This window comes from Aythya ferina (genome assembly GCF_964211825.1).
Source record: "Aythya ferina genome assembly, chromosome: 15".
Classification (NCBI taxonomy): domain Eukaryota; kingdom Metazoa; phylum Chordata; class Aves; order Anseriformes; family Anatidae; genus Aythya; species Aythya ferina.
The window spans coordinates 6,355,568-6,383,341 of record NC_140314.1 but is presented as its reverse complement, the minus strand read 5'-3'; the positions used below and the strand labels follow the sequence as shown (position 1 = coordinate 6,383,341).

The window sequence follows — 27,774 nt, the reverse complement described above, 5'->3', positions numbered from 1 at the left end:
CGATGGGTGGTAGGAGCAGAAGGTCAGACAGGCTGGGTGCCACAGCCAGTGTGGTTCCCTGAGAACTCCCTTGCTACCAAACAGGAACTGAGCTGGTACAAGGATCACCACCAAACCACAGAGATTTGGCTACAAGATTCACGTAATGCTGATGTTTAGTTAAATACAGAAGGGACTTACCCTTTTTGAGGTAGACTTCATAGATGTTTAGGCATTTTATAAATAATAACAGAAAATAAGCAAACATTCCAAAACCCCACAGGAACTTGAGTTGTGTGAGGTATCCTACACTTCAGTAATATTCCTTCTCCTGTCTGTTGGAATCACTGGTCTTTGTTTTAATAACTGTCCTGCAAAAATATGAAGAATCAGGTTGGGAAGAAAGATTTTTGCTTGAATTTCCTTCCATTTTAAGTTTCCATCTCTCCATGAAAAAGAAAGAAAGAAAGAAAGAAAGAAAGAAAGAAAGAAAGAAAGAAAGAAAGAAAGAAAGAAAGAAAGAAAGAAAGAAAGAAAGAAAGAAAGAAAGAAAGAAAGAAAATCTTATGAAAGTAGCAAACAGTCCCACTGATTAACTCCTCTCCTTTTAAAGCATACAATCAGCTGCTCTGAGCACTGAGCATAACCCTTTTAGCTTAACCCTGCCAAGTTGGAAGCAAAATGTTTTTGTCATACTTAGGGGAAAAAAGAAAAAAATGTGTGAGACATTGTTCTCCAGGACAGAAAGGGCAAGGAGGTTTCTATTCTGAACCTGCTCTTTCTGGGACCAATCCAGTGAGTCAGCAGAGAGCCCCTCCATGTGCTGACATGGAGGAAATCCCAGCTCTGGGTGTTGCTTCCGAATGTGCTTGGGGCTCAGCTGAGAACAATGAAAGTTTGGGGTTTCCAGTGAGGGTGGCTTGGCTTGGGCTGCTGGGATGGATGGATGGATGGATGGATGGATGGATGGATGGATGGATGGATGGATGGATGGATGGATGGATGGAAGGACAGACGGATGAAGCAGGTCAGTAGAACTGGAGTAGCAGCAAGGCATGTGGACCCAGCTACAGGAGACATTATCCCATTGTTTTCTATAGCATATTTTAGCTCACAACCAGAGGACAGCAACTGAGATAACCACTTCTGTTGGACCAACTCAACATTGTTCAGATGACTGCAGCTGCTATAGAGGTTCCCAGGTTCCCAGTGGTCCAGTGGAACTGAGGAGTTGCACCACAATACTCTTTCCTCTCACCTATTCAAAGGAGATTGACAGGAAAAAAAAAGGAGGCATGGCCTCATGGCCTCAGTGACGTGTAGTCTGAAATGGCAGTGGACAAGGGACACACATTTTTGCACCCATATTTTATATTTCCTTTGCACACCTAATTAACATAATTAATTTACCTCTCTTTTATAAAAAGAAACAGATCTGGGGCCTTAAATTTCATACATTAACAAAATTTGGTTGTATATGTTGGAAACAAAATCCCTTTGTGCAGGAGTTCATACTGGGGCCACCTTGTGCCTTCCATCAGCCAGCTGGTCATGCAAGGACATGTCTACAGCAACACTCCCACCTGGAAAGACTGAAAGACTGTGCTTAGGTCTTGAAGTTCAGCTTCCAGACAAACCGGAGAACAACTGCTGGTGTCTGAGGAAACACAAAAGGCAGGTGTTGATCTTGGATTAAAGATGATTTGGTTTGCTTTGTACCCCTTCTTTTTCTCTCTCTCTCTCTTTTTTTTTTTTTCTTTTTAGCAAAAATAATAACATGGAAGTCTTGAGCCAAGAGCTCTCATTCTATGCAAACGTTTGAAACACTGAAAATTCAAAGCCTGTGAGTCATTCTGTCAGTATAACCAAAGTGTTAATCCATCAGGCTCCTTTTGAGTACTGGTAAGAAGGGAAAATATCGTCATAATGGGAAGAACGGTTTCACTTTGCAGCATCCGCTTCCTCAAGTAGATACCAGGTAGCTGAAGATAAGGCCGAGTTTGCCAACAGGTTGGTGCTCTTCAGAGTCTCTAACTTGGGACATCTATTTTTGTCACTCAGACTGACCTTCATGATATTTGAAGATATCATTCATCTATCCTAAATCCCACAACAGCACAGAAAAACATCAAAACAATTCTATTGCAAAATGAGCGATCTATGGCTTTTTCAGATTTATTTATGTGAGTTTCTTCAGTTTGGGTTTTGAATATTTTTAATGCCTTCCAGTTGTTGGAGAATTTTCTACACTGTCCTGGTGAGTGGGTAAATTAAGTCACGTCATTCATTTCAGCATCTTGATCGGCAGATCTTGATCTTCAATAAAGAAAGACAAGCTGTGGGGACCAGACTAACCTGTGAAGTAGGTCTTTATGAAAGCATTGAATTCTTGTCTGCAGCTCAACTAGGCAGGGATCAGTAAGTTATTCACAAGCCTCTTTCTGGGTAAGCACTTTGAGAAAAAAGGCACACCATGTAAACGTGAGTTATTCCTCAGTCCTATTAAAGGAGTTGAAAAGAGCTTCTTTTGCAAACACTTGTGCTAATACAAAACTGTCACTCTGGTGGTCATGGAAAGCAAAGGCAAAGGAAGTGCAAAAAATAGAAGTGATTTTATTTCCAGAGGCAAATAAATATTTATGGGGAAATAAGCAAACAAGCAAAACCAAATTCTATTTATCATCTGTCTCAACTTGAACCCCTAAAATCAAACCACGATTATTAGGAATGTTGACAAGGATTAGGAAATTGTAAAATAGAGGTACCTTGTTAAGGCTATTCGATTGATAGGCAGGTTCCACCTGCACTCTTATAGCTAAAATGAGTTTATTCCTATTTCTTCACCAACTGATGGAGCTCTTTACTGAGCACTGCTTTGAGTGATCAAGGTGATACTGTACCTCTTTGGAGAGGCAGCCCTGTTAATGTGATGACTTGCCAATGATGTATTGCTCTAAAAATGGTGCCTTCTACAAAAGAACAGGTCCTGGAGCAGATTTAGCCCTAATTACAGGAAGGAAGGAACAGGAGAGGTATGCAGATACCAGAAGATTCATCTTGCCAAAATAGAAAGTGTGTTGCTGCAAGCTGGAGAATTTAAATGGTGATACTTTGGGAAGAGACCCATGCTAAACAATTATCTCCTCTGCAACAATCAAGAATTAGGCTGGAAAAATGCAGATATCTGAAACCATAATGTATGTGGTTTTTAGATACCAGATTTACTTCTTGCCAGAGAGACAAAATACCTTTTTACTTCATCCACTAATATAGCACAGTGTCTCACATTGAATCCATGACTCAGTATCATACAATCACATCCTGTTTTTATTAGATAATTTGGTTTTAAGTAGCAACTGAAGAAGTCCCATTCCCCTCTCGTACTTCTCAGATTTCCTGTATTTGTCACCTGAAGTTGATTATTTGATATCTTGTATTACTGGTAATTATCATTATTTTTTATACTAGACTTTTGCATTAGCTTGTTATTGTAGTCTAAGAATAATGATACTCCCATGCAATGATACACAAGGGCACACATCTGAAAGTGTGTTACATATTTTCTCCATTTTACAGAGCAGGACATAAAATGGTTGAAATTAGTCTACGGCCATAAACAAGTCATTTAAACTAGCAGCATGCCCAGGAATAAAATCACCGCAATTTAAATCTTTGTTCCCACTCTAACCAGGGAACAACACAAATGTACCTCTGTATTCATTCATTATTCTGTATCACATAGTCACCAGTACATTGTCTTTGAGAGCTGAACATAGTAGGGATTACATTACTAAATGCTCTTATCATAAAACAGATATTGCAGTCCTCAGGTTTCCTCTGTTAATCTGTTTGTTTTGTTGTATCTGGAGGATAAAAAATGTGGGAGTATGAAACATTTATCTGCTAATTAGCAATTATCAAACAGTAATGGAGCTTGTGTGTTTTAAAATATGTGAGACAATGTTTGATATTATGCTTCATTTAGAAATATCATAAGGATCTAGGCATATTCTATAAATAATTTAAAACACTCTATGTGAGGAAGTACATGTAATCAAATGAAAGGGAGACAAAGTCCATGCTGAAAATAGTGACCTTTTTAGCAAAGGTGGGTGTGTTTGCACAAATACGAATGTCTAGGTGCTACCTTCAGTGTTAGTACTTGCCAAATTCATTTAAAAATATGCAAATGAATACAAGGTGTCAGGCTATGCCAGTTAATTGCACAATGAGTTGAACTTGTCAGCAAAATTTCCTTGCACTACCGCTCCTCAGCTCCAGTGATAACAATAAGAGAATACAGACATACAGACATGAGATACATTTGTTCTTTCTTTACATACAGTGCTGAAGCATTTTCTTGGGTTTCTAGGTGCTTACCTGGTGGGCTGCAGCTCTCACCTTACCATCACTGAGAAGAAATATGTGTCCTGTCCATAGAGCTATTTTCATTGCTTGAAGGTGAGGATCATAATTGGACCATAAATATTCCTTCCTTTTTAAACTGTGCTGGACCCTGATCTTGAGCATAGTGGAGAGCCGAGGTGGAACTGGTCTTTTCAGCACGGAAAAGAGAAAAATGAGGGAGACGAAGGCTCCAGAAGGCCCCAGGTGACCTGGCCCTTTGAACTGGGCTTGGGTACTCTCCATCACTCTTGTACTAGATCACCAGGTGTATCCATCAGGATGCACAAGACCTCTGTTGCTGACATGGACAGCTCTGCTATGAGGTTCCTATTGTCTCTGTGCTTGTAATCTCTTCTCACATATTATGAAATAGGACTTCAACAACACTTAATTTATCACTACTCCTCATATGGGGGCTTTATTGAAGCACCAAGCACTTTGCAGCTTGGAAGAGCTTCCTCATAGTCCAGTGGATTGCTTTGTAGCACAGAAAAACTGCCTTGTGATAGGTTAGGGAAGATGTGGGTGATCTGAGAGGTGACCAGCTTACTTGAAAGCTAAAAGAGTATGGTTGAGGCAATGAGCTGGCATGAGCAGTAACCTTGGAAAGGAGCAGAAGGACACTGCAGCCCTAACGCTCTCTCATTTTCCTGCTGAGGAAGTGAGGCATCAATGTCCATTATTTCAGGGACTTCCTTCTTTGCCTATACCTCCATTTCCAGATCTAACGAGTTATGAGTGTACAGGGTGGCTTTGATTAATTTTCCAAGCCCATGGCCAGATCCTCACCTCCACAGAAATCCCATGCTTTAATGGCAAGCCAGAAGGAGCTGCCTTCCTTGCCATTATTGCCACCTGAAGATTGAAAACCATAGGAATAAGTCTAGGAGGATGCCAGCCAAAGCATCCAATTGTTTCAGAAACAATGTGCGTGCCATTAAAGCATGGCAGGGCAGTGCTCTCATTAGCTTCTTGAGACATTTCTCGTTTCCCATCACCACTTCCTTCCCATCACCACCCTGCCAAGTGCCTCCAGGAGTAGATGCTTTTTATAACACCCACTGCTCTCCAGTGGGCTTGGAGTTATTTGTATTAATTCCAATATTAATTAACATTGTTAACCCCAGGGGAGTTAGGAGGGCAGTTACCAAGCTGCCTGTCATAGCAATAAACTTGGGAACTTGGCCAGCGGCATCTCTTTTCTGAAGGGAGTTCCATGTCCATGCAGAAAAGGAGGCACAGCCAGAATTCCCAGGAGTGCATCAAAGGCAACACAAAGGGAGAGACTTGAAGAGGTCAGAGGCTGTAAAACCATAAAAAGCATATACTTTCCTGGAGTCCTCTGAGTCCTATCCCCTCCTTGCTCCACACCTTCTCCCAAAACTGTTCTGTATCATGGCAACCATCTATTGGGTCTGTACATTAATAGAAATAAACTCTGCAACCAGAAATAATTGAATATTATATATTTTCCCTTATTTGTGACTTTCACAAGCCCATGTTTTTTCTCTCTTCCTGATGCCTTTTTCCTGAGGATCTCCCAGAGGTTCAGCCCCATGCAATCTGGATATATTTTCAAATACAAATAGCCAGCTTATTCATCAAAAAGATTTTTTTTTCCCAACTTAAAGTTTGGGGAAGTTGTATGTATGTTGGAACCTGAAGTTCAAAGATCCCATTCACAAACCATGTGTAATGTTGACATCCAAGTGCTCTGACTGTTTTGTCTTGAAGGAGTTTCCAAGGGGAAGCATGTCTGCATGCTCTTTTGGGAGACTTATCAGGGCATATGGGACACCAGTTGTGCTTTACTGCAACACATGAGCCTCTGCTGTCAACAAAACTGTGCATTGCTAGCAACAAAATAAAAGAAAGAGAGGGGAAAAAATAAAGTTAGCTTTTGTGGAAGGAAGTTGTTAGTTAAGAACATGGATGTTGGAAACAGGTGTTAATCTTTACTGGCTCTGTCCCTCTCAAGAATCATACAGCGCACCAGTCGTCCCAGATGTCCCTTCGCTTCTTGTAATGTCATCACCAGCTGCATCCAGAGTGAAGTGACTTCTCCTCCCTTCCCTGCCCTGGTGGACACAAAGGAAATTAAGGGGGAGTGTATCTGGCATGAAAGTTCTGCCTTGGTAAGTGCTGTGCTGGCTCTATCTGCTACTGCCCATTACAAACAATGACAATAGTGATTGCAGCTCAGATGCCAGCAAACTGCAAATACGAATTTCAAACAACAGTTTTCTGGCCATGCTATTTGTCTCAAATGAGTTCCTTCTCCTTCCACTGCTTTAAAACATCTTACAAACTTGGCAGTGCTTCTCCACAGTCCTTCAACCCCAGAGGTCCCTGTGGATGAAAGAGCTTCACTGTTGCTGGAAGAGCTTCACTGTTGTTGAAATGCAGCCCTGGCTGGGTGCAGAGCCCCCAGGCAGACACAAGGAAGGTTCATGGAGGGGCAGTGTGAAGAGAGATAGGCTGCTAGAAACTACTGTGCAAGACTACATTGGGTTATCACCTTGTACTTGGTGATAAAAAGAACCTCGTGCATTGTACTAGACTAATTCCCACTCTTTCAATTGAGGTAATAATAATGGTAAGGAGTTATTTCCTTTCCTGTCCACTCACTGTAGCAGGTGAGTCAGTTTTTTTGGACAAAGGGAAATGTTCACAGTTACCTTACAGATTCCATTTGCAGCCGTCAGCTGTAAGAGCAGCAAAAACAAGCAACATTTGCAGCTGTAAAGTACATAGATAGGCTGGCCATGTGTTCTTCTGCTTCTGGTCTTGGGCAATTAAACATCTGCTTTCCACAGGAAAAGAAGCTGTTTTATATAATTTTTTCACACTATATGTTCACTCCTCATTAAGCCATATTACAATTAAGACAACCCAGCATAACTCAACCCATTCCTTTCCACTAATAATGATAAGGGATAATTTTCAATCACTAGTCACTTCAATTGACAAACTGTCAACTTTTTTGCACTTACCACTTTTTTTTTTTTTTCTTTTTCTTTTTTTTTTTTTAAATTCAATTAGTCTTTGAGGAGCTACCAGCTAATATGCTGTCTCCAAATTCTCACGGTGCTATTTACATCCCAGTCTCTCTGGACTGCTTCTAATCATTTTATTCAAAGCTTTATTTGCAAATTATACATTTATAAAAAGTAGTCTCAATGCAAGCCAGAAAAGCCAAACTGAAGACAACTTGCAAACTGAAACCAACCCACAACATAACAGTGTCCAAAAGCAAGACATTTCATAGAGTCAGGGAATACCTGAGGTTGGACAGCACCTTTGGGGATCATTCAGTGTAGTGCAAATATCTGCATTAACTTCAGCTAACAGATACCATAAATACAGATCTGGAAGAACAAAACAGAGAGATGTTGCTTAGAATCCCAGCAGCTGCAATGGATTTTTAAATTGAAATGTTTCCTATGTTTTGCACTTATATACAGAATTTCAGAAAAGCTGAGGGTTCTCCTACTGACAAATTGTCCACACAACTCCTTTTGTTAGGTATCATATGAACCCACATAGACACAGTCTGATGCCCAGTGGTCACGGTGTTTATGTCTTGTTTGCTGTTTTCTGTTTATTGCTGCAGCAAACCACATGTCCTTGTGTTTACCAAACTTGCAAACAAATCTGTCTTCTAAATTTGCCCATTACATTTTGACACTTCACTAAACTACACCGGCATCTTCAAACAGGTCTCCACTTTCCCTGTATTTTCCACTTTTTGCACATTTAGTGTATTTCCATTTGCAGTTTTGCACATTTTCTGGTGCAATCAAGCATGTCTTCAAGCAATTGGGGGGTTCACAGATATCCACGTGCTTTTTGCAGACTTTGAGACTTCCAAGCCAACCAAAGAGAAGAAACAGTCTGGTTCCCTCTAAGCCATTGCACAGAGCTGGAGTGGACCCAAGAGGGTGTGTGTGCATGTGTGAAAGGAAGAGCGAGCACTAATGAGCTCAGGTTGCATCTGAGACAAAACAGTTACTCATTGCCAGAAGCCAGCGGCTTTGCCTACTTGAGGAATTCCCATCCCTAACCTTTGCAGATAACAAACCCCATCGCATTTAGCCAGCCCTTCATCATCCTCTCATTTATCAGACACAAACAACTATCTCTAACAAGTCAACTAAAGCATACGGGGAAATGCAGCATTCCCAGCTCTTAAACCTATCAGTTACAAATAGAGAGCCAGTGGCTAAATAAACAGAAGAATAATCTTTCAGAGCCCAATTGGCTTCCTATGTATTCTGAGAGTGCCTGCGACTTCAACAGTGATTCATTAACCACTACTGAAGGACAGAGCTGTTAATAAAAGCTCGCCTACAAATACCTCAGAAAATATCAATACCCACTAATGGCAAGTTCTTGAGATATTCATTTATCCCCAGATCAGCACAATGCATAAGCAATTGCTTCCATTCAAACCTATGTATAAGTCCCATTGAGTTATTTTATTTGAAACAAGTAGGTACACCCAGACAGAGCAAAAGAAAACAGCACTTCTCATGACCTGAGTTCTTCAAAGCACAGCTGGCAACCCCATAAAGATCACGTTCAACACTACCAAATCAGGATCGTACTCCACAAAAAAAAAGGTATGGAGATAGTGCCAAAAAACTTACACTTGCAAAGATCATTTGTGTATTATGGGTTGTTTGCAATTATGAAAACTGTAAGTTTGGGGTATTTTTCATCTACATTGGTCTAAATTTGATGTAGTTCAAATTAGAACAGAATTTGGCTTCATATCAGTGAAAGTGTTGTGTATGATCTCTTAAGTCTTGATATTTTGTGTGACTGCACTTTTGTGGGAAGCAGGACATTATGTTAAAGACCCTCTTCATTAGTTTACAGACCTCTTTTTTAATGCTTAAAACATTTTATTAGTGCCAAGGACCATAAAGCTGTTGTGGTAATTATGGCCCCCAAAAAAACGAATAAATTTGTAAGGTACCAAAAATCATACTATTCATGACTGCCAAAAATAGCAGCTTTGAATTTCTCATAAGAATGTCAGTGCTAAAAGGAGGGAAAAAAGTGTCAGAGCAATCATTCCTCACTATGGGAATCAGCAAAAAAGCTTAGTGGTCCAGACTGTGCAAGATCCACAGTCGAGACTCCCACCACTTTGTCCCTACTGTGCTCATTTAAATGTGTGTGAACTAGGTACAAACTTCTACTACATCAGAGAAATATTCCTGCTTTCCCAGTTTCTAGAAGTGTAAATGACAGCACTTACAGGCCAGGGGAGAATCAGCCCCATCACAGCAGATGTTTAACTGAACTCCCCAGTAACCTTTTTCTTTTTTTTTTTTTTAAAGAAAAACTCCCTGAGATTAAGAATTTCTTGTCTTATTTCTAATAGATTCTGGTCCCAACCCAATGAAAATACATTTAAAATGCTTCCGTGAGACTTTTCCATTAAATTAAGAAAAAGAATCCAAGTAGAAAAATAAAAGGAAATATTGAAAAATTAAACGATATCACAAATTCTTCCATTCAGGTTTGAGTTTAAATTAGGGATAAAGATTTGGTAAAGATTCCTCCTTATTTTATACAGTTAGTTTTGCTGGTTCTCACTTACAGGTCTACAGGTATTTTCATTGCATTTGTGCCATGTGAGAGTTCATTAGACTGTTAAATCCATTTTCAATAAAACATGTGAAGCTTGCATAGACTAATGAATGTCTAATAATGTTATGAACTCTACCCAATATATGTGCTATTCACAGCATATTAGTAAATATCAGGCAGAATATAAGTCACTTGTCGTAAAGAAGCCCATAATTTAAGACACCTAAGGAATTTCTGCACTTTGCAAGGCAGTGCATGAAGGAACATGCAATTTATGCTGTCATTACGGCTTATTTGAGAGGTTTTAGATAAAGAGGAAAATGCCAAAAGCAAACTAACACTACAGAGACACAGTTAAAAAATGACATACTTTTTTTTCTGGGGGGATGAGCATTTTTAATTTTTCCCTGCTGATTTTTTTTTCATACCTGAGTCATTATGACTTCTCATTTCTTGCTCAGCTTAATACCTGCATGTATTGCCCACTATGAACTGCTCAAATATATTGTCAGGACACAAGATTTTCTTTCTTAGGGTACAGACTGAATGACCTGATCCTCCACTGTCGAACTATCCCCTTTGTGTCTGGAGCAGGACCCTGTGGGGAATACGTAGGAATCCCACAGATCAGCCAGGAAGTACTCCAGCTCAGGGGAAACTTCCCTAATTCCCTACTTAGGTGCCAGTGCCAACACAGTGTTCTTGGCTTCAAGAGGTGTCAGCTTCTGATTCATTTTTATTTTCAAATGTACCACTGCATGGTGGAAACCCCAAGTCTTTCCACTCCAAGGATTCTCAAGAACACTGAGCATCACAAAAGAAATTCAAGGTTTACTGGTGGTCAAAAATCTATCTCAGATCAGAGCTGGTAGCATTGTTCTGTGTGGGTAAACAGTTGAAGAAGATGAATGGAGGTTTTTCTATCTATGATAAGCCAAGTGAAGAGCATTGTATCTAGATTAATTACTCCATCATTGTCCAAGAGTGAAGATCTGGTGACTCCCAAAAATGACAGACTATCTGTTCCCCCTGATCCTATTGAGCTGTGAGACCTGCAAACACAGCAGGAGTAGGTGCTGCAGGACCCACAGTCTGGGCTTCCAGATACAGAACCTTGGTTACCCCAAAACCATGCTCATTTACATAGGGCAGTTTCTTGAAGTCTTGGTCTGCAAGTATAAAGCTGAGAGTTCTCACTGGAATTTTACATTATAAAGATGGCATTTCTGCAAGCACATGAGTGTTAAAAACACTCTTGAGTTACTGGGTATGTAATGGATCATATGATTGTGCCACTGGCAGGTCTGGCAGAAACCCAGTACCACTCCTGACTATGTGACAACCCTGAGTTTAAAGATCAAAACTGAAACAAAAAGCTTAGATAACATTAAAGTCACGTTTTAGCTCAGTCTCTGTAACTTTGAACCATTAGGTCAAGGCTGAAAGTTTTCCAGTAATTTTTTCAGAAGGACAGTGTGAAGTTCATTTCAAAACACCAGGACTTCAAAATCTCATCTCTTACAGGAGATCGTTTAAAAATTGCATGGTGTTGTTGCAGAGCAGAATTCAAGTCCAAGAATTAATTAAGTTATTAACATTCAGACCTGCTGCATGTGGGTGCCATTCTGCTGAAGGGAAGGAGCCAAAAAATCACTCCCCACAACCACTTGGGCCCATCACTGTTTCTGATTCTCATTAGTTGCCTCGTAGTAATACACAGGGCCCCCAACCGAGATCAATGCCTGACACCATAATAGATAGATACAGAGGGTGGGATTCCTCTCACCCAATTTCAGCTGTCTAAAGATTAGCTATCTAGTTTATACTAGTCATCTAGACTCCCTTTATAGTCAATGGAGAGAGGTAGGCACCTTTGCGGTAAAATTTGTCAAGGGTCCTAGCTGGTGAATTTAATGTGTGTGTTTAGGCCTGAATTCAGCAAAGTACTTAAGCAAATGCTTATCTTTAAGCACATGAATAATCTGATCTCTGTTAAGTAGAGCACTTCAGCATGTTCTGAGTTTAAAGTTCACTGTGGGCCTAAGTGCTTTGCTGAATCACTGAGCGTGGAGTCAGGTTTGACATGATGAAGCATTGTAGAGCATAAACCAAATACACTGCATTAAACTCAAAAGAGAAAGGGATTCAGGGAAGGGTAAAGAAAGGAGGCTGGAAAGTTTAGAAACAACCCTTTGTGGGTATCTGTGTTGTATAAAGCAGACAGTGGTCAAGAGTAGGTGCTGTGCCCTACATGTTGCTGTACAGAAACAGAAAATCGAAGAAACAGAAATCCAAAACCAGTCAAAGGGAACACATTTTAAATCCAGGTGCAATAAATTTATGGATGCTACCACTACAGAAAGCCACAGAGGGCTTAATGGTATCAAAAATGGGGCTGAATATTTCTGAGGATAGCCAAAGAGCATTTATATAATACAAAGAGGTTGATTACTCGTCATTCTATTTTAGAACAAAATTGCTGTTGGATAGAAGTTATGCAGGTCCCATGGAAATGGCTGTGTGAAAAGAGGGCAGCAGATATCTAGCTCACTTCAGAGAGGAAAATATTGGAGAAGAAGCAAGTAAAGGAAGATCCAAAATAGATACAGAAATTCAAATCCCACAGCAAAAAGAACTTTCAATTACAATACACAGAATTAGGACCTTTGTGAAGGAGCAGGTGTTTTACCAGCTTGGATTTGTGACCTTATTTTACAACCATGCTCTTCTTACAGAGCACTGCTCTGAGACATCTCTCTCCCTCTCAGGAAGGCCAAGTGATGTAAACATCTGGCAAGTCACCTTGCCTACAGCCCACATAACACAGAGTCACAACAGAAGCACAAAAAAATCACCACTGCATTTCAAATCAGGCGTCTCAGATACCAGTGGCTGGGACAGCACAAAGGCTGGAGAAATCTGAACTCTGTGGAATAAATTCCTCTATTTTCTTACAGAAAATCTTTGAATGACAGGGTAATTTGCCCATGAGGCTCCAAATGGGAAACAAGCCTGAAAAACATCAGCATCTGGAGATTTTAGCTGTCTTCGTCTAAGAGACAGAGCAGGCAGGGAAACCAAGATGATTTACTTTTTGAGGAAAAAAAAAAAAAAAAAAGGCACAAGAAAGGACACTCAAGCATAAAGTTGGAGGAATCATCCTTGCAGAGTCTGATACAGAACCGCCTTCATAATCATTTTCTTTCTCTGTTTATACTATATTCCTTTTCCTTTTTATGTGTTTGAAGCTGATTGGAGATGTTTTATAGAGCATGTCAGGAAATATTAGTATCACCTTTTAATTACCATACAGCACCCTGAGTGCTTTTACAGGATGTGGCGAGGGGGAGAACTGTATAGATAAAATGAGTAATAGAGCACCTTTCTATACCCAAGGCCCTTAGAGTACAAAGCAGAAAATTAAATTCCAAAACCACTGATCAATATTTTTAACATATTTTTAACATAAATACACTGCTTCTAGACCTTTTGAATTATCCCTCATTTCTCAGTATTTTGTTTTTCTTAAATGGTCTCCCTGGAGACAAGTGAGTGCATGAAGATCAGAGTTTTTCCTTAAACTAGAAAAAACATCAAGTTTTTAACTCCTGGTGCCTATGGAGAAAAAAAAAAATGGAATGATGTTTCTAACAACCTAGAAGCTGAATGAAAGGAGCCCCATATTTCTCACCCTATATTTATTCCATCTCCATTTTCTAGGCCCATCTAATTATATTTGGAGACCTGTTTTACGACATACAAATATTGATTGCAAATTATCAAAATACCAAGTAAAATAATCAGGGCAGGGGGCAGGGAGCAGTTTAGACCTTGGATTGGCATAACTGTTTGGATAACTATTCCCATGTTTTGCTGAAACTTTTGGCAACTTTTCTTTGCCAAAAGGTCAGTTCCCTTTTCCTGGTCTTTGACTATTGCTTTAAAATGTATTCTTTTTGCAGAAGGTAGTGCCACTGATCGATTAAAATTTGGATCACTGGCCTAGGCTTACTCCATTCCTGCATTGCAATCACTATGATAATTACTGCTTTAGTTGCCCACAAAGAAATGAGTATTTGTCTCTTTGTGGAGGAAAAAAATAATGTATTTTCCCCAGAGATCAGCAATCTGCATGCATTTCTAACAAATCAAAGGATTTCCTCTGGTTCAACAGCATGTTGTAAAGTAAAGTTTATAATGTTGAAACAGCAATTGCTGGTGGCTTTCTTCCTAATTTCTTGCATAAGTGAAGTGCAGAGACCAATTTCACATTTTCCTGTTAACTTCAATAAAAATTAGCATTTAACTTGTCAGAAAGAGCTATCTCTCATGCCAAGCAATGTCACAATGTTGAATGCTTCGTTGCAGTATGTTTCTGTTAGATTCTTTCCAGCAGCAGGGCAGCTCCCAGAATAAAAGTGCCAAGACTCAATTCCTTGTAATTATTGACAGACAGTTCTCCAAATGTATGTGCTTAACAAAAAGGCAGGCACAGAATTAAAGCCTGGGGGCAAGTTTAAGAGTCTATCAGCAATTGCCCGATAGTAACCAATGGACACTTGGGAAACTTGCACACTGCTTGGAAAATGAATGAAAGTGGCTTTTTAATTATGCATCAGCTGTCTAAGTTGTTTGCATGCTAGACATTTAAAAGTTCTGTGTTGGAAAGCTCAAGACAAGACTTTTAATCCTGGTAGCCCTCAAGTTTGGTGGCAAATACTGTTTCATGGTTGTAGCAGCACTTCTGTCTTGCCACTTTTCCAATGGTTACAGCTGAGGGACCTGGACACTGCTGCCACCATTACCTCCATGTGCATAGGCCTTTTGTTCCTTCCCTCACCCCTTGCTGTCCACCTACACAGTGGATGTGAAGAATGGCCTCTCAAGGTAGACCTCAGTAGCTGGACTAGCAACATAGCTCACAGTGACGTGGCCATATTGACTTTGAAGGAGGTCAGTGGGACATTCACAGTATGGTCTCCAACAACAACCCCACAGACTTCACCCAGGGGGGCCTACACCCAGCAGTGCCTGAGCTGGCAGTTTTAAACACATGCAAGATCCTTTGTCACCGCAATTAGTGACATGTGAGCAGCCTGGGTGGGATTGTTCTCATCCAACTTCAGTTGCCTTGCATGGAGGTGTCTACTCATCTGGGCTTCCCCTGCTGTCAATGGAAACAGGTAGGAACTGCCAGAGGGTGATTTGTCACACATCAGTTATGGGTTGGATGCTGTGACTTGGCTTTTGGAGGCAGCTGTTTCTCTCCACAGGTTATGATGGGAGTCTAGACACCTATCTGCAGCCAGACAGCCAATTCTGAGACAAGTGAGAGGAAATCCACCCCATATACCTGTCGACAGTGGCAGGCACTGATCTCAGCTAGGGGCCTTCAGTGTTGCTGGAATGCAATTAGTAAGATTCATAAATGTTGACAGGCCCAATTGTCTGTGGGAAATAAATTATTTTTGGCTCTCTCACTTCCCAGAATTGCACCCCCTTGCAACACTTCCACTGCTGACTCCATAGTATTTAAACTAAATAAATTCAAGGGCAAGAAGCATTTATATTGGTAGACAGGGTATTTCAGGATGTTACCTGACCATGTCATAAGATTGGACTCAGTAAAACATGGAATATAATGAACACAGATGAAAGGTGTTGGTAGATAAACAGTTCCTTCTTTCATTTTCAACATGTTCCTTTTGGAACATCCTTAATTTCAAACAACGCCGATAGTGTAATTTCACTTTTCTTCAAGATAAAAATCAGAAATCTGCAATATACCAAATCTTGATGCCATCACTCAGGAAAAAGCTTTTAGTGACCTGACCAAACTTTCAGTTGAGGACCTCAAGACACAGTCCCTGTAAATAAAGCAAAATGGAAACAACTGTGGTTGAACTAATGAGATAAAGATCAAACATTTGGAGGGTTTTCAGACAAAAAGATTGTCTTAGTTTCTGTGCAAGTGGGCTTCTTTCTATAAATCTATTGTCCTTTTTTGGCTGTAAGGGATTCTTTAGCTTACTGAAGGATTTCCTCATGTAAAACCCAAAAATATCTGATAGCATACTACATTGAAGTTTAATCACCTTTCAGCCCAAATGCTCACTAAGACTCTATTTTGGGAAAGAAAGGAAGGAAAAAAGGAAGAGAGAGATAGAAAGAGAGAAGGAAAGATAGAAAGAAAAAGAAAGACAGAGACAGAAAGAGAGAGAGAGAGAAAGAGAGAGAGAGAGAGAGAGAGAGAGAGAGAAAGAAAGAAAGAAAGAAAGAAAGAAAGAAAGAAAGAAAGAAAGAAAGAAAGAAAGAAAGAAAGAAAGAAAGAAAGAAAGAAAGAAAGGAAGGAAGGAAGGAAGGAAGGAAGGAAGGAAGGAAGGAAGGAAGGAAGGAAGGAAGGAAGGAAGGAAGGAAGGAAGGAAGGAAGGAAGGAAGGAAGGAAGGAAGGAAGGAAGGAAGGAAGGAAGGAAGGAAGGAAGGAAGGAAGGAAGGAAGGAAGGAAGGAAGGAAGGAAGAGAGAGAGAGAGAGAGAAGCCACAGTACTTTAGTATAAGTACTACTTATACTAAATCAAATGATACCTTGTGTATACTTTTTCTCTTAGGTTGTTTGAAAAAATTCCCAGAACTATAAGGTTTTGAGAAGTGCTCAGATTTGGCTGAAGTCCACACCACTGAAGGAAGAGTAAAACTCCAATTGACTTCAAGAGGAATAGGATTAGGCCAAAAATGAGTACTTTTGAAAATCCCACACCATTATTTTTATCAGTAATGTCTGAAGGGAATATGGCAGACACTCACAATTCAGATTCACTTCAGAAGTAGATCCCAAATTTAACATAATGAACTTGATTAATTCCAAGAAAATATAATTAGAACATGTTTATAGGCATTAAGCCATTTTGATGAAAGAAATATTTTCCAGACTTATGAAGAACAAGTCTTAACAGAGTAGAGCAGGTTTAAAAATCTCAATATGATTAATGAATTGGATTGTAGTTCTATCCACAAGCAGAACAGTAATTTAATTCACTGATGAATAGTAAGAGGACAAAAATTAACCAAACATCTAGTACCTTCAAGTGCAAAAAAAAACTTAGTAGCCCTAAAGCACTTGAACCAGTTCTCCATTTAAACCATGTTATATAAGAAATGTTTATATCTTAAAAACAGAAGACATCCCTTTAAGCTGAATTAATTACAATGATAGAATTATATTTATAGCTTTCAATCCTCAGCGATGAAAATAGTATTTCTATATTAGAGAATCTGGGCTTTCCAGATGTTATTTTGCAAGTTTCAGCCTTACCTCTGACAGTCTTAAGAAACAGACAGCCTGTTTAAGGCATTCCTCCTTGAAATGAGAGACAGCACAGCAGTCCATCCAACACTACAAGTGAAAAGCTCTGTAAAATCATTCCTACGTTTAAAGTACTGCTTTGCATCTGGTCATTCAAAGGAAGCAATGGGACTTAGCAATTTTAAAGCTGGTGACTACAAAAACTGGTGAACGTAGCTTTCTGCAGTTGGCAGCAGGGAACAAAAGAACAGCTACACTCCAACTGGTTTCAGGAATTCAGCCCAGACTTTGACAGAAACTCAAAACTTAAAAGGGAGGAATGGGAAGGGAGAACAGTTGGATTCAAGCCATCCAAAGGACTTTCTGACCCGGAAGGATTTGTTCAAGCTAGAATAACCATTCTGCGGTAGGCTTTTACAAATGTGCTTAAATAAACAAGATGGCCAAAAAAAAGTACACTTTATACCCTTTTTGTGAAACAAAAGGACAACCCAGATGGAAGAAAGACAATCTGTTAGTTTGTCATGGCTGATTCTCTTTAACTCACAAAGTTCTCAGTAATTGGGAGGGATTCACAGAAGTTTAGTACATTCCTCATTTTTGTATAACAGTGATAACAACGATCATGGCATACTTGGAAACTTTTACCACTTTACATGTTCAAAGCATTGTTTAAACATCACTTAATTAATAGTTGCTAAACACTGCTTTATTCAGGTGGCTCAGATATGCCTTTGAAGGGTACATAAGTACTTAGATTATATATTGTGAAACAATTTGATATATTTGTTCATTTTAATTAAGTTTTTCCATGTTTACATACATGATACAAGGTAACAAAACATGATTGTACAGGTGCTAGAAAGGAGAGAAATCACAGGGGCCCAAGGGGATATAGTGAGCTATAATAGGATGAAACTGGAAAGGCAAATTAGGCAGACTATCAGACAGTGTTTCCTACTGACTAAAAACTGTAGAACTTCTTAACTGCATGCCACACTATATTTATGGCTGTACATGTATTAGCCAGAACGATGCATGAGAAAGCTCAAAGAAAGCAAGTGAATTTCAGACACAAGTCCCAGAAATGCCATGGAAATTTAGGGTCTAGTCCAAAGGCCATCAAAGTCAATGGAAATACTCCTGCTGAATGCAGAGAGCTCTGGATCCCAGGTTTCCCAAGGGAAATCATAAGGGCGTCATTTCTGGCTCAGCTTAAAGTAATAAAAACCTGTAGGAGAGAAGCCTGCACTGAATAAGGGTCTCAACCAGTGACTGATTTCTACTCTTGCTTAGCCCATTGATAAAGTAGCTGGTCTGTCTCAGCCTTCCTCTCCCTGTATTTTTAATATTTTCATTTAAACTGTGTTAGTTGCATAGAAGTCAAAGCAAAGCAACTCATCTAGTAAGAACTACTGATAAAATCAGTTATTTCCAAAAAATGGTCATAAAAGACTATTACAGCAGACAGAGCAAATGATGCAAGAACAATATGAGTATTGCCCTTAAGTGCGGTCCTTAAATAATGACACCAAGGTCACATCTGTCACAAAAAGAACAGTTTTACTGCAGTCTTTTGTTTACCACGTTCTTATGCATTAGGTTCATTGAACAAGAAAAAGAAGCTTTCATGGCTGCTAGAAATGACTAGAAAGGTACAGGGACTACAGTCTTTACACTATATTTTAATTCTTCCCCGAGGATATTTTTCAGAGCTAATCTGATTTAGGGACGAGACATAGCTCTTTCCCAGTGTTTCCCCAGAGACCTTGACCTGTTCAGCTCCCGGATTCCACCCCTCTGACCATCTCTAAATAGGAAGTGCATCTTCCAAGTACAGTTGTATTTAACTGCATTCATTTACAAAGCTTTTTTCCACTTTTCCTTCCAGCTTCCAGCATTCCCTCTGATTTTTTTTCCTACACTGAAATATCTTCCTGAGTTTTGTTGTTGTTGTTGTTGTTGTTGTTTTTTCTTCTATATATCCAGCAAACCCTTCAGGTCTGCCCTCATATACTTACTTTGGGAGTTTGTGTAGGACACTCAACTTACTAAAATGTGCGGAATTTCTTGGTCCTACTAGTTAGAACATGATTTGGTCTTCATTCAAAGTGAAAGGCAAATATTTGTCTGGCAAGGTGACTCTAAGCATTTACTACGTGTTACTTATCCAGTTGAGTCTTGGCAGTTCTCCCTATCCTCATACAGACTGACTCTCCTCTCCTTCAATTTTTTATGCTCAGATATACTGGTTCAAGTAAAACAACTTACTTTGCTGCTGAGACTAGCAATACTAATATCTATTCTGTCAGCATCTGGCATAATGTTGTGTTCCCATTCATGTCTTCACCATCTGAAGCACTAACATCAGGCCTTCCTACCACAAAAATAAATGCATTAAGGATTACAGCACACTCAGACAGAACAGTAATGGAGCCCATATAAGTACTTTGCTGGATAGACAAGGCTGAGTCCTAAAATGGGATAATCTTTCATCTCACTCTTCACGAGGAGAGTACAACCATTTCTCTCTGTTGGATCTTACACGAAGAAATCAGCTCTTGTGAATGTTTCATTCCATCCACCCTCATGAAGGACACTTGCTGGCTCGTTTCCAATCATGCTAGAGGACTGCTGAAGCTTCCTGGCAGCCAGCCAAACTATGTCACATCCAGGGGGCCTGCTTTGCATTTTTGGCTCCTATGTGATTTTGTTTTCAGCTATGGTGGATAAAGTTTTCAAGTATATGATTCATTGGTGCAAGCCTACAAATGTTTGCTCCTGAAAGCCTTCCCTTGCTCCTAAATTACATGCCAGCCAAGGCCAGAAAAGCATAATTGTCATTCAGAGGCCTGCATTTGGCCCCAGTGGAAGTTACTTAGTAGGGGGTGACGTGACTTCATGATACCTATGCTGTCAACTGAGGAGGGCTTTTTTTAGTTAAATGTGATGACAACTGCACACTATTTATACCAATGAACTTAGGCATATCAAAATAGTAACATCAAGAGGAATATCCTGGGCAAAAATTTCACGCTGCTCAGTTTACACTATAAAATAAATATTTCTTTAGCTTACAATTGATCACTGGCTACAAACATTGGAGAAGTGTTTTGTGGCTTTGACTCCACCCTGAAAACGAGAGAAGCTTTGGGGCTTGGCTCATTTAGGATTACAGGACTGAGCAGGCAGCCTCACATGGATAAAGACTGCCATCTCTATGACCAACCATCCATGGAATAGTAGTCCCATAGCTTGGGACTACACCAATGGACATTTTACTCTGTCTCAAGGGTAATTTGAGCAGAAAGCAACCAGCAAGAGAAGGAAATTTGTAATTTTGTGGTTTGAATCATTCCTTCAGCAACGAGTGTGATTATTATTAATGGGCTGCAGTGCCCTCGTCCCCCCAGAATTTTAGAGTGCCCTTTCCAAGACAGAATCAGTGCAACTTCCCCTGCTGAGTGCAGGATGGTAGGAGTGTATATGGAGGCTGGGCATCCCTTTGTACAGTGGAATTTTAGGGGTGTATGTAGGCCATGCTGAAATGAGAAGCAGCATTCCCCAGCTCTCAGCTTTCACCCTCCACCCCTAGAGGCTTTCCAAACAGCTGAGCACGGTCGAGTTGTGCAGGGTTCTTAGATGCATTTCATTTAGTGGAGCAGGCGGACGTTGTGCAAGCTGTTAGGATGAACACTCTGTTGCCCGTGGTCCCCGAAGAGTTGTCCACTGCTCATCTCACTTACTTAGCTTCATGCTGCAGGGAGAAATCAGTGTCGGTAAGGCTTGCCTGCATTTCTGAATCAAAATTCATCTTTTAATAGTTACATTTTCTGTTCCCTACCCAGCAGTATTATTACCAGAATTCAGTCTGCTCCCAAATCCCCCTTCCCACCAACTCCCACAACTTTGGAACCGTTTAGCGGTCACTCTGCATTTTGCTGTATAGCCCTAATTACTACTCAGCACTATAATTGATACGTTAAAGCCTATTAAAATATGGAGCTGAGCCATTGCTTTACAGTCACTGCACTTCTAATGCCAAAAATCACTTACAGTTTGTTTCTGTGCTTCATTTCAGCTACTTTTAAATAAATGTCTCTCCCCAGGACCTGGACAATGCGAATGGGATTTAGTCTCAGAGTGTGAAACTTGCAGCCTGCAGCACCAAAAAAATAAAGTGTTCTTACAAAGCCATTCAAATGGATTTCCCTCACTGATTGCTTCAGCCAAAAGTAAATTATAAGCCAGACATTATCAAAGAAAATCTCTGCAGCACATTCCAGTTCATTTCACTGTACAGCAAGGGTTTGAATGCAGAGATGGAGGCCTTCAGTCACATTTTCATATTTGCAAGGCAAACTCACACACTAGAGCAAATATTATTTATATATGTATACTTTAACTATCACTTCTGTTATTTACTATGGCAGAAGATGCCTTTAGGACATTCTTGAGGGGATGAGCTGTCTGGCATGCATATGAAAACAGAACAGAGAAATCAAGTAAAATTAAAGTTAACAGAACTACTTAAACACCCAGCAGTCAGGCTAGCCTACTGCATGACTTTTCCAAATGCTCATGAAAAGATAAGAGGGGAAAGGGCTGCTAAATGCCAAGGTGAAATGTATGTTCTTCTGTATCATTTCCCAGAAAAACTGGGAAACAGAGGGAAAGCAAGAGCTCAAAGGACTGACCCATCCAAAAGCAATCTGTTGTGTCAGGGCAAAGAATAACAAGGATAAAATCCAAATGATGAGATAAATATAGCAGAAATTTATTAGCAAACAGCATTCTCGAAACCTAGGAAATAGAGGGTTTCTCCAGGACATGCAAAATTCCACAAATACAGAAGAACTAAACAAACTCTACCTACTTCAAGGAAATCAAACGCTCTGCAGCTAAGACCATGCTGGGAAAAATCCAAGTCAAACTGGGTTCTTATAAGGCCTTTTAAGAAATAGTTTGGCCAAAGTTTCCAAAGGCATCTCAAAAGTCACTGAGCACTTCTATTCAAGCATATAAATGGGCATGCACAGGCTAAAAGGATTTTTTTGTCATAATGCTCGTTTCTTCCATCTGAGTCTTTTTAGGAGACATTATACACATGGAAATAAATCTTCATCTGCATGGCATTTACTCCACAACATGGGGGACTACCACTAAAGACTGTCAGATGCACCAGATAACATGTGGAGATGTCATCCCAGCTTCTGAATAAATCTGGATTGACACACCACAAAATGTACAGCTTCAAAGGAGCTCAGCTAACCACTTTATCACAGTGTCTCACTATATTTCCATGCCACACACAAGAGAGACAGAGGGAGAGGGGACAGAGAGAAGCTCATTTCTAAAATTAGTAGGGGACTATTGGATATGGTACCTGAGATAGCAGGAAGCTGGACTTTTCAGCACCGTGTTCCTCAATTTCTGTGGCCTTGCAGTTCTCACACGTGGATCTGTTTCATATTTCAACCATGACACAGTTTTGGCCACCAGGGAGGACAGCCCAGCACATGTGCTGAGATCAGCTTGTGTTTCAAGCTGCTGGGAAAAGTTCTACATCAGCTGCACCTTCAATGTCATGGGGAACTGGCCCCAGTGATACCAGAGTGATAGCCACCAGCGAATGCCCACATTTAAAAGAGAAAGTCCCATGCTGGATGCCACATGAGGGATATATGGAGTCCACACACCTGTGTCCCATCCAGCAGGCCACCTGAACCAGGACACGGTGCTGCAGTTTGACATCACCTTCCTCCTTGCCCACCCCACACAGACTTCCCCCTCTTTTCCATTTCATTCCTCAATGCTTGCAGATGCAACATGGCCCATAAGTCTGGATTTAACCCAACAAGACATTCTCAATGACACAACAATGTCCAAATAAGCTCAACCTCTTCAGATCTTATTACATTTCAGATGTGATCCTCTACAGCTGTATTACATCTCCAAACTCTGCATATCACACTCAAGTCTCTGATAAAGAAACAGCTGCTTATGCAACTCTTGCATTTGGCTGTAGCCAGTACATTATGACAGTTTAGCTCCCACTAAATTCCCTCTACCCCTGGCACATTTGGGATGGTATCTGATTCGTATCCCATCTCCCAAAAGACAGAGGATTTTATTCTGGATCCATGAGAAGAAGGAATAGGTCTTTTCTGGTGTTTATGAGATACAGCTAAGCTTTGTGAACATGAACATTAATAATGTTTGAATATCTAACACTCAGTCAGCTCACTGAGAAGGTGCCATCACAGTTTCTGTACTGCATTGGATTAAAGTCTGCAATATATGCCTTATACATTGCCCCTGCCACACAGTAGCACTGAGCTGGCTTCAGCCAAAGTCAGTAAAGTGCCCTGAAGATTCAGGATAAATTTTAACCAGAATACCAGTAATTGTGTCCATCACCCTTTAGAAATGTAGAGAAAGCAAAATCCCTTGGTATTGTTAAAGACTTTTAAACTGCTAGGCAGACTGGCCCTGGAAAATCCTCGAACTGAGTGAGATTGTCCCAAGTTGCTGCTGGATAAGCAGCAGCAGGAGCTACACACTGCAGCACAGCAATTTGTTCCAGTTCTGAGATATGCTAAGAGGCTTTTCCATGATTATTTCCAAACCAGACTAGAACAAGTCTTTTCCTGCCATCGGAAATACATTCTACTAATGTAATACTGGTTAAGGGGGAAAAAAAAATAAAATGAAAATAAAAATCGCCAGCTAAGTCATGCCTAGGAAACATTGTGGAAAACAATTTTTTCATGTGATTGCTAGAGCATAGATGGGTGCTTTGAACCAACAAGATGATTGCTGTTCCTAGTTCGCTCTCTTTGTGCTCATCAACCGGATTGTGTATTTCAAAATTGGTATTAATAATCAAATGTCAAAGGGTGAAGGAAGTGCAGGTTCCTCTACATAGCTAGGTCCCTGTTTGGGAGTTTCTGAGCAAAGGGACAACAGTTTCCACATCCATTTGATATTCAGCCATGCTGCCAAGAAATCCAGTAAAAAGAAGCAGTCATAGGAGTGCTTTTTGTGCTATTCATCCCCACTCACTCTACATCGGACAGACGCAACTCATTCATTTCATAAGGCCACCAAACAGAAGCCGAGTGGTGAAGGCATCCGGTCCCTGCTGAATTGGCTCAGGTCTTGCTCATGATGAGGGTCTCTATAAACCACTATTGGCCCTTGGAACTGCTCAACCTCAGAAATTTATGTTCCTCTCTTCTGATTAGTGAAACAAAACCACACTGTCAAGGAAATGCTCACAGTGATCTAATAGGTCATGCCTATCTTTAACTTCTATCATTCAAAATAGAAGGAAATTATTTTCCAATCATTTGAAAGTTCACATTGTGAGCAATATAAAGCAAAGTTCACTAACCTTTCATTTGCTTTGTGAGTTTTTCCTCTTATGAGTATTTAAAGAAATCAGATGTGACAATCCTGGACAATTAAAGTCTTTAATAAAGGTCAAAAATCTCCTCAAAATAGAGAAAATGAAATGTTTCCAAAAGACTGCTAAATCCCTTCCAGTAGATTTTGAAATAATAATTAAAAAAAAAAAAAAAAGAAGAAGCCCTGTGTTTCTCTGCCAAGTGTCACCAAACAAGTAAGCAATAAAGCCAGAAACCTCTTTTACAGGCTAGTGCTATACACCAGAAAGATAAGTTTCCTGATCTGAAAGTTAATCTGAGTCATGTCTGCATTTTAGCATTTGTGAGGAGCACTTTTGTAATGCTGCTAATTCCCTGATTAGTCTGACAGGACTTTTTTTTTTTTTTTAGATAAAGAGATTCTGTAACACAGCAGACATTACCACATTGTCTTTGTGCTGTTGTAACTGCAGCAGGGAAGAAATGCGGGCTGGGATTTTGAAGGGCACATTAGCCATTCTGTTCCAGCTGAAACTCAACAGAATTGGGCACCTACCGCGTCTTGTAACCATCATCCTTTAGCTCTCCAAAACGTACAACAGTGATTTCAGCTTCTTCTGGCACAGATTCCTGAGCTAACCTCACCTCTTATGTTAATAATATCAAGTTTTTCCTTCTCCAGCAGAGAGCGGGACTGGGATGAAATTCAACTCTGGCTTGCATGCCACAAAAGTCCTATTTTGAGAGCTCACATGAGACTTTTCTCTTAGAAGAATCAGGCAAGTATTTTCAGCCTCCAGCTATTGTGCACCTCACAGCAGGTGAAAGGGGTCTCTATAGCTTCTTGCTTGTTTTCAACGTAATCTTCCACAGTGTTGTTTCTGTGGAGGCTTAAGGAATGGAAAGGGGAGGGAGAAGGGAGGAGAACAAAAGGATGGCCTATCTACTGATGCTTTGGAAAGATCATTTCAGTGCTGGCTTCTGGAAACTTAGTGGTCCTGTGTGTCAGAGCACCTCCACGAGGAATAAACTAACTGTTTGAAGGACTTACTGGGGAATTCAGTGAACCAGTGACATGACTTCATTTTATTATTAACTTTCTGTGACATGGCTCCTGAATAAAAGGACATGATTTAAGCATAAATGCTTGACTGTGAGTCAGAAGCAGCGCTGTCCTCAGGGTCGCACTGTCATGCTATGTCCCAGTAACGTAGATGTGGCTGACACAGGAGAAAAACAGAAATTTAGAACAAAAGACACAGGCAAACCTATTCCCACACATGGGAAGGTTAAATCAGCATTTGGCCCAGCTGCCAGCTCAGGCCTCCAAACACTGATTATTGCTACAGCTTTCTTAACGTGGATGGCCACTAAGGACATTGAGCAACACGGTATCCCCTTTGCAACACCCAAGCTCTGATGCAAGGGATATATTTCAGGCTGCAACAGCTTTCAATCAGCTTGTTGCTGTCATTATTAACCACTCGCATTAGGGCAGCACAACTGGGGCCCCCCAGTGCCATTGAAATGCCTTGGAAGACAGAGCTGTTCACCCAAGGAACAAGCCCAAATGACAAGTGGGCAAGAGAAGGAGTTTATCATGTTCTCCTAACTAATTACCTCTGTAATGTAAAATCAATACTTATTACTATTCCCCATCTAGGCCCTTTCAAAAAAAAAAAAAAAAAATCTTATTACAGCTACTCCTGTTCTGGTTATTTGGTAGCAAACCAGCTGACTGCACCTACAGCCATACAGTTCATGCTGAATGCAGTCACTGTGGCCAAAACCTGTCTCTGAGTGCTATCCTATTTCTAATTAATTCATGGCAACCTGCTGAATGGTAAACTGGTTTAGAACAAAAACTGCAGTAGTCAGCTCATATCTGCCCAGATGAGGCCAAAAGGGATGTATTTATGTAGTGACTCAGCAATGATTTTATCATAGGTATTTACTAATTGTATTTTTTGGAGTGGCTGGAGATGTCCAAGGTCCTTGCAGCTATTGTCATTGTGAACAGCTCTTTTGGGCACAGCACACAATTATTGCTGTTTGGTTTCCTGCTATTCTACCTGACTCTCCCAGGAGATTTCTGTATAATGTCATTTACACTCTCTGGCCTACATAGTGCAGAGAAACAATTATATAGATTTCAGCATTTTTTTATTTTTTATTTTTCCTAGTATGTTAACTTTCCTACTTTGACTGGATCATAAAAATATAGGCAAACTATCGTTTAGTAGGACACCAATGAATTCACCCTCTAAGTATTTTTAGAAATATTATTGGCTCAGCAGGGAATTAGAAATGGATAAGGGAAACATTGAAACATACAAAATACCTGATAGATAAATATGCTATGCAAACCCAATCTGATAGGTTAATTACCTGCTTCAATTTTAGAAAAAAAGCAATGGAATAATCCATTCTTTCTGTAATCTTTTTTTTTTTTTAAATTATTATTATTTATAAAACTTGCTTTTATTGGGTCAATGAGAATATAAGCATGAATTTTAAATAAAGGACAAACAGACCTACATACAATGAAGTCCTAGGAAATGCAGCAATCTCTTGCCTTGAAGACAACAATTTTTTATAAGAAAAAAAAATAAATATTATTTTCAACTAGATGATGTCAGTGTAAAAACATGAAGAAGAAAAAAATACCAAGAAAATATTTCAAAGGAAGTAGACCCCTGGGAAGATGAAAGTGCTGTATATTAGGAAAACGATAACAGGATTGGCAAAAATAGGAAATTATAAATATAGATCAATGTTTCTCAGCCTCTTCTGCACCATGACCCCACACTTCAAGAGAGAAAAATTTCGGATGTTATCCATGGAGTCATTAAGAAGAGAAGAGTGGTCGCCTACTCTTCAGGGACTGAGAGGCCCAGTCTTATAATATTAGATCCTAGATAGAATATACGGTAGGCGAAGCCCTTGGAATTCCAGTTCCAGAATTGGAACAATAGTGTATGGCTTTTTGGAGGCCTTACATAGGTACTTTTCAAATCAAAAGTAATAATCTATCATCTAAGCTACAACTATTGTTGCTTAACAAATGTTAATACCAGAAAATAGGCCCCTGAGTTAT

General features: G+C 40.0%; 1 protein-coding gene across 7 annotated transcripts in view; it reads right to left on the bottom strand.

The window, feature by feature from the left end:
• Positions 1–1,439: 1,439 nt before the first annotated feature.
• The window catches only part of PDGFA (platelet derived growth factor subunit A), an 86,503-nt gene continuing 60,168 nt past the window's right edge, over positions 1,440–27,774 (bottom strand). Inside the window, exons 7-9 of one of the 7 annotated variants that reach the window (XR_014698387.1) lie at positions 7,668–7,754; positions 7,065–7,189; positions 2,027–6,464 (exon numbers count right to left, since the gene is read on the bottom strand). The gene's annotated coding sequence lies outside the window, so the exon portion shown is untranslated. Of the gene's footprint in view, positions 1,637–2,026; positions 7,212–7,667; positions 7,755–18,833; positions 21,047–21,345; positions 21,449–27,774 lie in introns of those variants that run through there. The other 6 variants (XR_014698388.1, XR_014698385.1, XR_014698386.1 and 3 more) reach the window with 6 other exon arrangements.